General features: G+C 47.9%; 1 pseudogene; it reads right to left on the minus strand.

Moving 5' to 3' along the window:
* Positions 1-867: 867 nt before the first annotated feature.
* On the minus strand, positions 868-2,088 carry LOC139831430 (uncharacterized; annotated as a pseudogene).
* Positions 2,089-12,726: the final 10,638 nt, after the last annotated feature.

Consider the following 12,726-nt stretch of genomic DNA (forward strand, 5'->3'; position numbering starts at 1 on the left):
GAGGGGCTGCCGAGGGACACGAACAATCTTAGCAATCTTAGCCAGGAAAAGCTTAGAGCTAGGTAACCCTAGCAATAGCAATCTCGCCTAGATCTCAGCCGAACTATTCGGCACCCCATTGTAACCCATTATCTTCATAATCAAAGAACAGACAGGCAGGACGTAAGGGTTTTACCTCATCGAGGGCCCCGAACCTGGGTAAATCGCTCTCCACGCTTGTCTGTGAACCGATGTCTCGTGTCAGCCTACAGGATTCCATCAAACCTAAGCCCCGATCGGAGGGCATTGGCGAGGAGTACCCTCGACACCCGGTGACTGCACCGTCGCTATGCACGCGGTGGGTGCGCGTCAGAAGGCGACCATGGGCTCGCGGCTGGGAAAATGGGCCTCCCCAGGCCACAAAATACATCCATCCGGCGCTAAATAACGCCGGATTTCGGCCTGGGGAGCCCCAACGGCTGGGGATGCTCTAACACAACAAACATGGTATTCAGACAAACAATTCCCGGTGATGTCCCTGTCCTTTCACTAGATGGGACGTAGGAGTAGCTATGCCGATTAGGCTGGTGCCAATGCACCACAACACTCTCACCCGCCACGTCAGCTTTTTCCCTCACTCTCACCCCACTCTCACCCCACTCTCACCCCATGGTGCCAATGCACATGCTATAGTGCCAGCTTTACTTCTCTCTCCTCCACGTCAGCTTTTCTCTCTCTTCAACATCAGGATTTCTTTTTCACATTACAACAATATAAATAATGCAAGGAAATTATTTTATTGAACTAAAATTGTTACCAATTACATCATAAAAAAAATTACATAAAAATTTGAAAAGATTACATAAAAATTTGAAAAAATTACATAATCTAGGAATGAGGCCACACATGCTCAATCAAATCATGCTGGAGCTGTGTATACATCGGTGACTCCCTCATTTCGGTGTCCATCTGAATCCTGGCTGCTAGGCTTGGTGGTGCATGGTGGTGTATTGCAGGGCCGACATTTGAAGCAACTGTCTCATAGATGTTGTCCAAATTTGTACCACGCTCATCGTCGATGATCATGTTGTGCAGAATGACACATGCACGCATGATCAATCCAAGAGTACGCCTCGAGTAGGAGCGTCCCGGAACTGCTAGAATGTTGAATCTAGCCTTCAACACTCCAAAGGCACACTCGACATCTTTGCGATGCGCTGATTGAGCAGAAGTGAACACTCGATGCTTTTCACTTTGTGGAAGAGTAACACCTTTCATGAACACCGGCCAGGAGGGGTAGATGCCGTCGGCAAGGTAGTAACCATAGTGGTACTCGTGTCCATTCACCGTGAAGTTCACTACGGGTGCTTCTCCCCTAAGCACATCAGTGAACAACGGCGACTGGTTGAGTACATTGATGTCGTTGTTGGACCCGGCCACTCCAAAAAAGGCATGCCAGATCCAACGATCATACGACGCCACGGCTTCTAAGATTATGGTAGGGTGTTTGATGTCTCCCCTTGTGAATTGACCAGCATGAGCCACTGGGCAGTTCCTCCACTTCTAATGCATGCAATCGATGCTCCCTAACATGCCCGGAAAGCCACGCTCCTCGGCTTTCGCTAACAGCCGCTGAGTATCCTCCACAGTTGGGCGACGGCAAAACGTCTCCCCGTAACACTCAATGATGCCTTCACAGAATCTATCTAGACAATCTGATGAAGTTTGTCTAGCTAACTTAAGCCACTCATCTATCGTATCTGCAGCGGCTCCATAAGCTAACAGACGCAAAGCCGCAGTACACTTTTGTAGGGGAGAAAAACCAGCACGGTTGAGAGCATCAACTCTTTGGGTGAAATACGGAGAGTATTCACCCAATCTATCCACAATGCTCAGAAAAAGGGAGCGCCTCATCCGATACCTTCGCCGAAAGTAGCTCGGAGGATAGTTGCAGTCGTCGGCGAAGTAGTCCTCGAAGAGCCGATCGTGGGCACCCAGACAATCACGCCTGATGAACTCTCGGCGGCGTCGACATCTTGGCACCACCTCCTCGTTGAGCATCTCCTCCTCATACTCCTCCTGGAACTGCTCGATCATATCACCCTCCATTCCCTCGCTCGAACTGCTGCTAGACGAAGACATGGTGTTGAGAGGAGTGGAAATGGAAAGTGGAGCTGATGAAGTGAGGTGTGGAATGAGTGAAACCATATGGGGGTATTTATAGGGGGTGGGGATGAATTTTTGGGGTTTTTTCGGATTTTTTGAACCAGCAACGGCTACCTCAACGGCTACCCCAACGACCAATCAGAACGCGCCACCTCAGCCCTTCCCTCTCGCCCCGCCTCTCGCCCCCCTCTGCCAGCGCGCCGCCCCGTCTCTCGCCCCCGCCGTCGCCCCTCACTCCCGTCCCGCCCCACTCCCGCCCGCCTCCCGCCCGCCGCCGGGCGATACCGCCTCCCCTCCCGCCCCGGTTGGCACCAGCCTTAGGAGAGGGTGGTTTTATTGCCATTGGGAAAGGCACAAAACCTATTTTCCATTTGTAACCACGAATGAATGATCCAACAATTGATAAACGATCAAGTGAAATGTTTAATAAAATAAAATTGCCAATCCTCACATAACAAAAGGTATGGTACACACGACATCAAACAACAATTGTGGCACATGAAAAAGGAAATTGCAATAGCTTGTCAAGACGACATGTGTTAATTACACGCCAGCATGGGTGAAAATTTTACTAACCTATGCACCCAGAATGGCTTAATCTCCTCCTGCGCTCGTTAATGATAGAAATATAAGAAATATTTAAGTTCCACATAATAACAAGTCACGTTGAAACGACTTGGTCCGCCGTATCGTTTGTTTGCATAGGCCGAGTAGTATGATGCGATGAGTGCGGGCAAAATAACTCTATGGGATCTAGTCCATAAATTTATATGTGTGGACCAACTCTAGCAATTGATATGTCATATGCGTGTTAGTTCATATTTAAAAGTAGAAAACTAAATTTCTTTTGTTTTCCTCCCTGTCTCCCAACAACGTATTGGTTGTTGAAGTTGGTCCACGCAGGTGTATATGTGGATTAGGTCTCATAAAATTATTTTTTCGAAGAGCGAGGCGACACTTCTAATCTCGCCATCGCTAAAGGTCAAGCAAGCAGATGTGAAACATGTGGCCTCAACATGCAAGAATTGAGATTTCTAAATAAATCAAAACTATAAAACGCATATGACATATCAATTGCCCCCACCCCTCCCTCCCCTCGCCGCCGCCCGGATGACGCTGCCGGCCAAAGGCTGGTTGTGGGCGGCGGCGGGCCCCTTCCCTCCGCGCTCGTGGTGAGATCGGCGCGGGCCGAAATCGGCGAGCCGGGGCGTTGCGCGGGCTGGGGCGCGGCGGCGCTGTTCCTGCTGCGACGGCGTGGCGACCAGCGGCGGCGGCGCCGGTCCCCGCGGCTCCAGGAGGCGGGTCCTGGTTCCCTGGTCCGGTAGGTTGGCGGGCCCGATCTAGGCCCGCACGGGCCAGCTCGGGCGCCTCTCTCTCTGCGAGCGGCGTGTGGCGGGAGCTGGTCGGCGGTGGTGGCTGTGTGGAGGTGTTCGGGGGGCGTGAAAGTATAGAGATGGTAAACCTAGAGGGGGGGGGGTGAATAGGTTTCTACAGATTTTAATTCTTTCTTTGCAATATTAGGCTTTGCGGAATATAAAGGTGAGCCTAATGCAAACTAGGTGAAGCAACCTATATGAAGATACAACTATCTCGAGCACGAAGGCTCTCTCAGCCAGTTAAATCACAAGTAAGGAGTTCGGTTAGAGATAACCGATAGCACGCGGAGACGAGGATGTATTCCCGTGTTCCCTTGCTTTGCAACAAGGTACGTCACGTTTGGAGGGGTGGAGGTCCCACGAAGGATTCCCCACGCCACGAAGGCTCACCCTATTCTCCGGAGCCTATCCCACGAAGGAATAGCTCACTCACTTGTGGTAGACTTTGAGGTAGCCTCCAAACCTTCACAATCTTGCCCGGAGCAAATCCACAGCCCGGATGCTTCCGGACTCCTCTTGCCCACCTAAGGTTTCCAAGGAACCCTAGGAAGCAAGCTTCTCAATGAATACAAGGGGGAATGAGATTTGGCTTGGTAGAACAGTAGATTGGGTCCTCCTCTAGTGATTCCCCGGAGGGATTTGAGTTTGGGTGGAGGAGGAGGGAGATTGGAGGCTTTTGGTGTTTCTAGTAATGGAGTAAGAGAGAGAGAGAGCTCAAGAACAGTTTGTAATGTAGTGCCTACCCCTTCCAAGGTAGGAGAAGGGGTATTTATAGTGTTCTTCGAAATCTGGCCGTTGCAACTTGCCACATCATCAATTTCCTCGAGGAACCCGGTCGACCGGATTTGGCGCCGGACTGGCCGGCGCACAGTCCGGTTAGACCGGGCCTGTGACCGGGACTGCCGATTTCAACCGGAGCTGGGACCGGGTCTTGACCGGACGAGGTTCTGAGCTTACTGGATCATGCCCGGATGTTAGAAGTGCAAACTCCGGTTGGGCACCGGGGATGGTCGGTCTGGAACCCGGTACAACCGGGTCGTGGACCGGATGGGCCGGTCCAAACCGGGCTGGCGACCGAACGCTGACCGGGTGATTGCCCAGCCTTTACTGGATTCTGCCCGGATGGCACAAGCGCTGGATCCGGTTGCCGCCGGGCCGTCCGGTGCCAGGGCCGGTCTGACCGGGTCTGGGACCGGCCAGGCACTGGGAAAACCTTGTTGACTTTTCGTCGAAGTGGGGGGTCTCCCATTGCCATCTTGTTCCATTGTTACACCATTAAACCTCTTTGGCTAATACCTGGGGATAATGTTGTAGACATGTATTAGACCAAATACACTAGCACGGTGTCATACTTACCAAAATAATGGATAAGGGTAAAATACCCTTACAATCTCCCCCTTTTTGGTATACGATGACAAACCGAGCTAGAGTCGCATAGAGATATTATGATAAGCTTTAAACCTTGATTCCATATAAGATATTGAGACGGCTCCCCCATAAGGTGTGCACTTGGAGAATTTGCGTTTGAATTCAAAGTGCAACCTTTGTGGAACATGAGAAGCTCCCCCAATATCTTTAGGAAACAAGCATGGTATGGAGATGTGCATATCAAGATATATAAGCATAACACACATAATCATCCTAGCATAGAGTAGCACATATAGTAGAGTTTAAGCATATAGGTACATGTCCATACACGAATTACTTAAAATAGCAAATGGTTCTTGAAACGATAAAAAACAAGGAAGCACAAGCCATATAAGAATCAAATAAAGCAACACCCATGGCTTGTGACATCCAAAGCAACACCCGTGAATCCTAGACTCTACTCTCTTCTCCCCCTTTGGCATCGGAACACCAAAAAGGCGAAGAAAAAAAGGAGAGATGCTAGCGCACCCATCAATAGAACTCATGCCCAACGGAGTATGAGCTCTCGCCATCATCACGCGCATCAGTATCACCTTCATCCTCTTCAGCATCATCATCAGTAGGGACACGAGCAGGCCTAGGAGGAGGACCACCAAAGGTGTACAAGGAGGGGTCAAAGTTCTGGAACATCTGATCAGTGAGGAGAGGCATCTCCCAGTTAGGTGCATGTACGGGCTCCAACTCAGGACCAGGAGGAGGAACAGGTGCATTCCTAGCAGACATGAACTCATTTTGGCGCCTCCTCGTCTCTTGCTTCAAGGCAAGACTTTGGTGTGCAACATCATTGGTATTTTTGCACATCTGCCATAAGCTAGAGAAGAACCGTGAGACACCATGCTGTGGGCGGCTAGAGTAGCTGGAGCTAGCAGGGTCATTGCGTTCCTTGGACCGGCGCTCATAGGGCATCATTTCAGGGACATCTGGTCTGTCACCTTGGATAGGAACCCTGAATGCTCCCATCCTAACCCTTTCACCTTGCGTATTGAGAGGTGCTGGCACAACCCTGTTGATGACCAGCTGAACATATTGAGCAAAGTTAGGTGTCATCCGTTCGCGAACACATCGCCGCAGCTCACAGTAGAGGAAATCACACCCATCAATGAGTTTCCGGTACTCGGGATGGCAGTAGTACATCAAGTTTAGATGATAGCCACGGCATTCACTTGTATCGCCGGACTTGCTGATGAGGGTCTCACGGAAGAGCTTGGCAAGTAGCAGGTAGGAGTAGTACATGCCAGAAATAGTGGGAGGTCCAGCCGTGGGATTCGAAGGATAGCAGAAGGCAATGTCTCCCTTGGTGAACTTCTGCTGAGAGTATATCTTGAAACCACGAGCACGACCTCCACCAAACCCCAGGGCTTCACCGAAATCAAGATAGTTGCAAGTGTATTTCTGTTTGCCAGTCATCCAAGTCATAGTCCGAGCTGCATCATCATGGAAAAGAATGTGCAATGAAACTGCCTCACCAAGATCGGACAGTAGCACTCATCAGTGGGCATCAGGCACATAAGCTCATACAACCCCATCCGCTTCAAGGTCTCAACAGCAAAGCGAAACTTGGTGTCTTCATGCAGTGCAAGAACATCCTTGATGGCCTTGGGCATAACAAAGGTACCATTCTTCATGTGATCTTGGATGTCATAGTACTCTTCCCACATCCTCTGCTGTGTCTTAGTCCAGAAAAAGCGATCTCCCCCTGTGTAAGTGGGTTCCGCAAAGCGATAGGGGTTGGACTCTCTAAGTCTTCTCCATGCCCCAACTTGTACATCGCCAATATTATATGTTGGCAAGATCTCATCTTCTTCTTGTGCTGCATGCTTATCTCTCTTCCTGTTGGGAATCGACTTGGTTCTTCCAGAGGAGGTACCATCAGTAGGCACACGACCGCTAGTACGTCGTGGTGGGTGTCATGCATGCCTCCCTCTCTTGGCAGTGGTGTCACGGTGACATAGGCATCCCCAATGGGCCTGCCGAAGATAGTACCCTGGGTTTACTGAAGGCCCACGACCCGAAGAATATGAAGATTCGGAAGCCCAAGTTGATGTTAAGGAAAGTTAGAATTGTAATAGAGGTGGTGTTGGTAATCTTGCGGGATGAGTTGTAAACCTTCCCGGACTCTGTAACTTGTACAACACGAATCCCTCGGCTCCACCTCCTATATAAGGGGGAGTCGAGGGACAAAGAAAGCATCGAATCATTGTCTCTCAAACCCTAGTTTTCATAATCGTCGAGTACTTTTCGGCTGAAACCTTCGAGATCTACTTGCCCTCTACTTCCAACGAAACCCTAGTCTACAACCCGTAGGCATTGACAAGTTAATCCCTTGTCAATTGGCGCCGTCTGTGGGAATTAGAGGCGTCAAGGATCTGATCTCGATGGCACGTTCAACATCGTCGACTTCATCAACAGCAAGCAACGCGATGGATCGAGGTAAATAGATCGCAATTGGTCTTGTCGATTTTGTTCCTCACCCGCCCTCCCGTTTGGATGCATATGCGTATCGGAGGAGCCTATGGAGATGACGTTCGGAAGATTCCACTTTCGCGTCGAGAAAGAGGGAACGTATCGTCTCGAAGTTCCGATTTCGTCGGGATTTTCGGCGGTCGATTCCGATTTTTCGAACTCAACATCGTCGACTGAGTCAGGCGAAGAGGAGACTTCATCGCCACGCTTCATCAGCACCAGGGCAAGCGAAAAGCTCGCCAAGATCTTCAGCGACATGTCCTTCGAGTCATCTGCAGACTCCTATATAAGCGATGGCTCGAGCAGTGTCGACAGCTTCAACTTCATCGACAAATCCACTACAGTGGGCAAGATCTTCACCAATCTTTATGATGGTGTCACCAAACCCAGCGTAGATCTGAATAGAAAATACCATCAGATTTATGCCATCGGAGAGCGAAGCCGCGATCAGGAGGAAACATCTGAGGCTTTCGACGATTTGGGAAATCCATATGTCGATCCCTCTGATTTACGACGAGGTCTAGGCAACAAGTATATCGGGTCTGAGCCTCGTGATAGAGTTCAACTCCCGCAAGCAGCATGGGACAGAGCCGCAAGAGCTATGGATGGCTCAGAACCAATGGCTACAACAGCCACGCCAGAAGAACTGCAAGCATATCAATATAGGCTCGCACGGGCCGCAAGAGAGTTGGAAAAACAGACAGCTGCCCTGAATAGAAGAAAAGAGGCAGCCTCTGCGTCAAGCAGGCGAAGGGCAGAGCTGAGTCGACAATCTGGAACCTCGGGAGATAGCCACAGGGAAGCTCGAAATAGAGCAAGGTCAAGGTTGCAACATATACCCGAAGGAGAAAGAGAGCACTTGGTTCAAAACCTCGACATGTCTTTTATGTCGATAGACACAAGAGGGAATATTATCCCCAAGACACCAGAAGCTGGGTATATGGCTGTAAGGGTATATTGCCCCTATGTGTGGTTTTGGTAATCAATGACAACCCCTATGGACTAATATTTTCATTGAGTTTATATGAAGGAATATTCCATAGGTACTACTTGTTCTCCATGTGTTGGATTTAAGTATGGATGCCATGAAGATAAAGATATACCTTGTGTATTGGCATCAAGATCATCGATTTGAAGATACATATGTGATATGATCAAGAAGAAGAAATGAAGATGGAGTTCTTATGTGGAACTCAATATTAGCCATGCTCTATCCAATGAGATAAGCAATGAATGATCAAGATCTTGAGAGCTTGATTCCAAGTGAAGAATTCTTTATATACCTCAAGATAGTATGATAGAGTATGAGAAGATACAAGGTTGAGTTGGGCAAGTTCAAGTTGAGCATCTTGAGTGGATCACATACTTGAAGCTTGCCGTCCATTTGGTGATAATGGACATGTGAAGATGTGCATCAATGGAGCTTTCCCATCTTAGGGTATGGGGGAGCATTTGTTAGTATACATGAAGCAACATTGACCAAGTGATGCATTCCGGCTTGAGTGGAGGGTGAAGTGTTATCATCAAGATCAAGCGGGATGCGCAAGGCAAAGGTATGACCTTGATAGATTTTCCTTTTACCGGTCTCGAGGTGGTTGATGGGAGACCGGATTATAGGATAGATAGCTGCACTATCAAGAGGGGCTTTCGGTTGGGTAACTTGATCACATCGTCTTAGGGAGCTCAATCCTTTGCATACTTTGCATATTCTTATTGCTTCGTGGTGTTTCTCTGTGTGAGGTTCTTGAGCTTGTTGCTAGCTTTACAACAAGCCCAAGTTCATCGAAAACGGAATGCATCTTCTATTCCGTTTCGAAGTTTGGACGTCTTCACCGTTTCTTGACGGTGGGAGACTCTCTCTAAAATCATCTAAAAATGTTATGTGAGGAGTCTCCATATTTCCAGTTTTTGTTGGGGTTCTATTCGTCGTTATCTTTCCAACAAAATTGGTTTCATGTCAATCGGAGTTCGGGAGCATTAGTTATCACAGTTTTTGTATAAACATGTTTTCCTGCTCACCCGGTCAGGGACCCGGTCGGACCGGCCTCTCAACCGGCCTGCCCGGCGTGCCGACCGGTCAACCGGGCGGCAACCGAGCTCCAAACGAAGAGCCAGCAGTTCCGGTTGCCGACCGGTCCGCCGGCTGCAGACCGGGTGTCCGGCGCTCGGCCGGTCAACCGGCGGCAACCGGCGCCAACCAGGTGACCTCGAGGTCCGGCCTATCGACCGGTTTGGACCGGCTGGTCCGTCTGTGGCCCGGTCTGACCGGGCCCTGGACCGGACGGCCCGGCCCCAGGCCCGGTTGACCGGCCTCCTCGATGGTTGACTCAGCCCAACTTTTTCCCCAACGGTTATATTTGCTCTTGGGCTATAAATAGCCCTTCTTCCACCTTGGGCTGTGTAGTTCTTCCTATTCTCTCTCCTCCATTGTTGCATTTGAAGAACTTGCTCTCCCCTTGATTCCTCCAACCATTCTTGCTCATATTTGAGGATTTGAGAGAGGAGATCTAGATCTACACTTCCACCAATCCATTTCTCCTCTAAGTGAGGGGAACCCTTTGGATCTAGATCTTGGAGTCTTTTGTTGACTTTCCCCATTGTTCTTCCTCTCCAATCTCATCTTAGCATTTGTTGCTTGGGTGGGATTTGAGGGTGAAGGACTTGAACACCTCTAGTGTTCTTGCTTTGCATCATTGCATAGTGTTGAGCTCTCCACCACGATTAGTTCGAGTGAGAGACCGTGAGCTTGTTACTCTTGGAGGGAGACCTCCTAGTTGGCTTGGTGATTGGTGCTCCGGTGATCTCTTCAAGAAGATTGTGAAGAGGCCCGGGCTTCTCCTTCGTGGAGCTTGTGAAGTGGTTGTGGAGCTTGCCATCTCCGGAGCGGAGGAAAAGCTAACCATAAGGAAAGGGCCATTATCCTTCGTGGGTGTGGTTCGGAGAATAGGGTGAGCCTTCGTGGCGCGGGGAATCCTTCGTGGGACCTCCACTCCTCCAAACGTGACGTACCTTGTTGCAAAGCAAGGGAACACGGGAATACATCCTCGTCTCCGCGTGCCTCGGTTATCTCTATACCCGAGCTCTTTTTCCTTGTGATAGCCATCGTGCTTGAAGTATATATATATCTTGCTATCACTTGTGCTACATATATCTTGTGCCTATCTTGCTTAGCTTTGTGCTACATATATCTTGTGCCTATCTTGCTTAGCCTTGTGCTACATATATCTTGTGCCTATCTTGCTTAGCCTTGTGCTACATATATCTTGTGCCTATCTTGCTTAGCTCTAGTTGCCATTGTTACACTTAGTTGAGCTTAGCATATTTAGGGTTTGTGCTTGTAAACTAAACGTTAGTTTAATTCCGCATTCTTACAAGACAAATCCGCAAGAGTTTGTAATTGCCTATTCACCCCCCCCCTCTAGGCGACATCTCGATCTTTCAATTGGTATCAGAGCAAGGTCTCTCCTTGTTTAAGGCTTCACCGCCTTGAGAGTAAAGATGTCGGCTAGTAATTTAGTGCACAATGACACAATTATCTTTGTTGGCACAAATTATCATTTGTGGCGAAATTGCTTGCTTTGTAAACTTCGGACCTTGTGTCCAAACATTGAGCAATTTCTAGATGTAGGTTTTTCTCCTCCGATGGATCCTCAAAATCTATCTTTAGAGGATGAGAAAAACTTACATCTTGAAGCTCAAGTATCTAATGAGCTTTTATTCTCTTTGAGACCCGATTTTCGTAGGTTCTTGATATATATAAAGCGAAAGTCGTCTCATGAGATGTGGATCAAGCTTAAAGAAATGTTTGGTGGGTCCACTTCTCATTTGGTCGGTGGTGACTCCGAGGAGCTCTCTTCCCCTTCACATCATGAAGAGTTCCAAGTTGCTTCCACCTCCGGCCGTGATGATTCATCATCTTCTTCCACTTCACCAACGTGTTGCAAGACACAAGGTAATGATATGGTGAGTGGTGAGGGAAATTGCGATGTTGATATTGTGCTCAATAGTGATGACTCTTCATCTCTATCTCATTGCAATGTTTCCTCTTTGGACTTAAACACATCTAGCATTGAAAATAATCTACATGCTTGTGTTGATAGTCCTTGCATATCATGTGTAAATTGCTTACATAGATCTCATGAGGATATGCTTGCCTTGTCTTGCTCCCATAATCAAAATGTTTCTATTTCCTCTAGTTGCTTGTTGACTAACATTGTAGAGGAAACCGAACACTCTATGGATCAAGACATGATTTCAAATGAGGATTCAAGAATATCTTCATCTTCATCCTCCGGTATGCACATGTGCCTTATGGCAAATGGACCAAAGGTATCTCCTACTTTGACTCCTAACACATCCTCTAATGATGAGAGTGATGATGATGATAATGATGAAGAACACAATATCTTGGTGCATGATATGGCAATGGTATATGCTTCTCTTCGTGGTAATAAAGAAGCTCGTGCTTATCTCGAACACTCTATGGATACCTTGAATAAATATAGGGAAACCATAGTGGAGTTGGAGTCCCATATTGAAAATGGGGAAATGAGATTCACTCTCCTCAAGCATGAGCTAAAAGATGAGAAGCATGCTAATTTCATGCTTACACAAAAAATTGAATCCTATATGCATGAAAATGAGAAAACTATTGTTGATGCTTGTGCTACTAACTCTACTTCTTGTGAAGCATCTATCTTAAAGGAGAATGTTGAGTTAAGGGCTCAACTTGAGTTGCTAACTAGCAATTATAGGGAATTGGAAGAAAGTCATAAAAAGCTCTCGGGCTCTCATGATGACCTTCTAATTTCCTATGATGGGCTAAAGTTAGCTCATGAGGCTTGTATCATCAAGGTAACATCTTGTGAGCCTCATGTGGACATTAGCACAATCTCTACTACAAATGCTATACCTTCATGTGCTAGTCCTTGTAATCCATCTAGTCAAACTATTGATACACCTTGTGTTGGATTACTTGCTTTGCCTTGTTGCTCTAACGATGAAGCTTCTACTTCCTCTAGTACTTGTATTTCTACTAACCATGTAGAGGAAATAAAAGAGCTCGAGGCTCAAGTCCTTTCTTTGAAGAAAGACTTGGAAAAGTGTCATGAAGGGAAATCCACACTTGACAAGATGCTAAGTGTGCAAAAATCCCCCAATGACAAAAGTGGACTTGGATTCAACTCCAATAACAAGATCAAGTCCAAGAACAAGAACAACAAGAAGAAGGGCCAAGACAAAGTCAAGGATCCGGCCAAGTTGGTTTGTTTCAAGTGCAAGGTTGAAGGGCACCATGTTAGATCATGCCCATTGA

The sequence above is a fragment of the Lolium perenne genome, chromosome 5 (assembly GCF_019359855.2).
Source record: "Lolium perenne isolate Kyuss_39 chromosome 5, Kyuss_2.0, whole genome shotgun sequence".
Taxonomy (NCBI): domain Eukaryota; kingdom Viridiplantae; phylum Streptophyta; class Magnoliopsida; order Poales; family Poaceae; genus Lolium; species Lolium perenne.